The 3,781-nt window shown below is 44.8% G+C and overlaps 1 protein-coding gene and 1 long non-coding RNA gene across 4 annotated transcripts in view; one reads left to right on the top strand and one right to left on the bottom strand.

The window, feature by feature from the left end:
* Positions 1-3,781, bottom strand: part of foxp2 (forkhead box P2) — a 99,034-nt gene that overhangs the window by 67,039 nt on the left and 28,214 nt on the right. The window contains exon 1 of one of the 3 annotated variants that reach the window (XM_005725189.1): positions 3,332-3,647. The exons of the other annotated variants lie outside the window; for them this stretch is intronic. The gene's annotated coding sequence lies outside the window, so the exon portion shown is untranslated. Of the gene's footprint in view, positions 1-3,331; positions 3,648-3,781 lie in introns of those variants that run through there. 3 annotated transcript variants of the gene reach the window in all.
* LOC102215986 (uncharacterized) overlaps positions 2,773-3,781 on the top strand; it is a 3,155-nt gene continuing 2,146 nt past the window's right edge. Inside the window, exon 1 of the long non-coding RNA XR_311503.1 lies at positions 2,773-3,047. This is a non-coding gene — a long non-coding RNA (uncharacterized LOC102215986). The remainder of the gene's footprint in view (positions 3,048-3,781) is intronic.

Genomic DNA, 3,781 nt, shown 5'->3' with positions numbered 1-3,781 from the left:
CCCCCCCCCCAACAGCCAAAACAGAGACACTGAAAATGAAAAGTAAGGCATCCATGCAGGTGTGCGCACGCAAATCAACTGTTACCTTAATGTTTAATACAATCAGCAGGGAAATTTTCATCCGCATTTTGTAAATGCCTCGTATTTCGATCGCTTAATCTCCCCAGATTGTAGTCATAGAAATCTGTTAGCAGGCAAATAAAAGGCCACTTTGTCATTAAAAAAAATAATAAAATAAAAAATAATAATCAGATAAAAGTGCTGATCATCAATAGCCGGTGACAGGCCAGGAAGACCCAAAGGGCAGCAGTGAACAGAGGTGGAAAATTAAAGCGGAGTGATACGGGAGCCGGCTCCTTTCAGCCTCTCTCCCTTCAAGCACATGCAAATGAGGCCGTGCTGCTTAACTGCATCATTTATGTGGATAATAGCGGCATCATCATTACGGGAACTCAAATTAAATTACATCACAATTAGCATAACAAAGTGATTGGTTAAACTTTCAAAACAAATAACGCAGCTCTGCTAATGAACAGTGTTAATTGGTGAGTGTGCATTCTAAATAAAACATGTAGGTAAACATGTGTTTTAGTCTAACAATTTTAAATTTCACTTCCCCACTTTTTATTTCTTTTTTGGGGAGGAATAGAAGAAAACAGAAAAAGAAGACTTAAAACTGAATACTGCCAGGGGGATTTGTAAGCTGAAATATAAAATGTGTAGCATTTAATTTTATTGCGCTAAAGAACCTATTATATGCCAGACTCTAGAGAACAATGTAAATTATCTGCCTTCAAAATGGAGTTTGGCCAATTCTCCATGTGAACTAATCACATAGCTCATTATGCATTAGGGTATTAAATTATGAAGAGGAGTCCCTTTCACATTCCTGCACAAAGCCCTATAAAATGTTAATAATATGCCCACAATAGCCCAATACCATGCCTTGCTCACCCTCATCAATATTTAAGTAAACAAATGATCCCACTCGCCTTTGATAAAGATAATTAGTGCTTCACCAATTATCAGTCTTGTGACCTCTCTCCTCTTCAAACTAAACGTCTGCTCCAAAGAGTTTGGGATTTTTTCCCCCTCCACACGCAAAGAGATGGGAGAAAAACAAATAAGTCAAACTTCAAGTAACAGCTTTGCCCTCTCAGAACACATATCTGCAGCTGATTAATATTTGATTGTTATTAGCTTATGAAAGGTTATTGAGTGGCTGTGCCCTTTTATTCGGCTTAATCATAGTGGTGCATCACTGTCCTCTTGATTTTAATGATCAATGATTAGCTTAGCAAGCGAGTAGCAACATCTGAAAAACACACATACTCACACATACACACTATCCAAATAGTACAAGAGCAGAAAATACCACAGCAAGTTCATGCACACACACACACGAATTCATTCAAACACACACACACACACACAAAGCCAAAACCAGCACACACGTGCTCACTTGTACGCATGCACATAGACACACACACACACACACAGCCATACACACTAAGCCATTCATCAACACTAATTAAGCAGCAGATTAACAGAGCCCGCAGACCAAGGCTGAACGGTTACACAGTGGGACGACCAACGGGGAAGGCAGGAGACACAGCCCGGCAATAAAATACAACCATTAAACACAGCCAAGAGCCTGAAGTCGACTATGGGTGACAGAGGATTGATGGCTGGATGAATGATGGATGGATTGATGGATAAATAGATGGATGGACAGTCTGCCTGACTTTTTTTTCTTCTTTTTTTTACCTGAAGGTGAGAAGTGCCAGAGAGCTTGACTGAGGAACAGAGTACTTGGCTCTGCCACCGCCGAGGGTGTCTAGCTGCAACGGCCCCAAGTCGACTGGTGTCACCGTGTGAAGAGGCAACACTATCTGTGTCATCACTTTAGCCGTGTTTATGGGGGATGGCATCATAAACAAGCCACCCCCCACCACCAACCCCCCCTACACTTCTCGCCACCCGCCACACAGCCCCCGCCCCAGTTCCCCCCTTCTCCTTTCCTCTCCTCTCCCTCTCTTGCCACCTCACCACCACTGTACCATTCATGCATACTTAAATCACACTCGCCCCATTAAAAAAAAAAAGAAAAAAAGAGGGGGAAAAAAAGAGAAAGCCCAGACGCCTCTCCTGACAATTATTCTATCATTTCCAGTTGTCACCGGGGCAATTACCGATCGGGGGGCCCTTGTGCAGGTCGGACATGCAGGCCCGAAAGAGGAGGCTTGAGTTGGGGGAGAGAAGGAAAAGAATGGGAGAGGGACAGCGGAGGGCGTGTGTATGCGTGTGTGCGCGCATGTGTGTGTGTGGAAGGAGGGAGGTGTGGGTGTGGGTGAGGGGGTGTAGTGTACAAAATGGAAATTTATGACAGAGAGACGGTGGCTTCTTTCTCTCTCCGCACTGGATATAATTAGACCATCATTTTTTTAAGTCTGAAGATAATGAAATTTTGCAATTACAGGAAAACACCACTTAATCATTTCATTCACCAGTTTAGTGGAAATGAGCAATACCGCAATTACTAGGTAAAGCTTTGCTTTTGGTGCATTTTTAGAAAATAAATCTGAGATGAGTTTTTTTTATTTATCTCAGCTACTTCTAAAAAGTAGCAATAAAGCATGTGCATCCGTGTGCAAATGTCTAAGTGTGTGTGTGTGTGTGTGCAGGTACTCTGCGTGTGGGTGGGTCCTGTGTATGACTGAGAGAGTGTGTGTATGTGAGAGTGTGTGGGGATCTTCACACGGGGACTGCTGTGACTCGTCACAGGATGTTCGCCGGCTCTCCCCTTGCATCTCGCCTGCATGCTTACCAGGGAGGCTCGCGCTGCTCTCGCTCTAATCGCACATCTGCTTCTCTGAGCACACGCTCTCTGTCTCTCTCTTTCTCTCTCCCTCGTGCAAGTGCACACACACTATCCCTCTTGCGCACAACCTGCCGGACCTGCTCTCTCCTTTGCTCTGTGTAGTCGGCATTGCTGAGACAAGAGGGGGACAGAAGTACGAGAAGAGAGAGGTGCACTCGCCGCAAAGGTATGTGTGTCTGGCTTTATACTAGTGCTTTTCCTTTCAGCTCCGATTGTGTGCATGTCAAAGTGTGTGTGTGTGTGTGTGTGTGTGGATTCAAAGAGTCTGAATGGGATTAGTGAAGGGCTCAGCGGCAGTCGGTAGCCTCCATACCGTGCACGGGGCACTTAAAAACAATTAAGCCATATCACAGCCGTGTATTTCCAAGTTACACGACATCACGAAGCACTGCTACGTTAACACAAAACTAAGTCCTACATAGTCCAAAAGAGGCAGATAAAATGACCTACCTTTTAAACAATGACTGAGAAATCCACTCTCCCTGGTAAGAAGCATTTGAAGAAGTATTCTCAGAAACCTGAGAGCATTACGGTGCATCAAAAATGAAGAGAAGGGGAAAATGCCAGTAGCGGAAAACAGACGGCAGGAAAGTGGAGGCAAAAAAGGAAGAAAAAAAAGTAGAGTAACTAGCTGACGCTTACTGTCAAAGACATCACCAGAGAAGTATTTACAGCGGTATTTACAGTAGTGCGAGGGGAGAGCACCTCTGCCTGGTCACGTCTGAGAGACAGTTGCCGTTTCAGTGCTGCCTAATTAAAACAAGTCAGGCAGCCCCGCTGGATTGTTTTGACGCCTGAGGACCAATAGTACACAAAAACCAGTGGCTTGATCGGCGGGGTAGGGGGGCTGGTCGTGGGGAGCAAAGAGGAGGGGGCGGAGGGTGGCGAGAGTTGGCAAAG

Source organism: Pundamilia nyererei, unplaced genomic scaffold (genome assembly GCF_000239375.1).
Source record: "Pundamilia nyererei isolate P.nyererei 1_Seehausen unplaced genomic scaffold, PunNye1.0 scaffold00014, whole genome shotgun sequence".
Taxonomy (NCBI): Eukaryota; Metazoa; Chordata; class Actinopteri; order Cichliformes; family Cichlidae; genus Pundamilia; species Pundamilia nyererei.
Note: the sequence above shows the minus strand (reverse complement) of the source record. Positions and strands in the feature narration are given on the sequence as shown.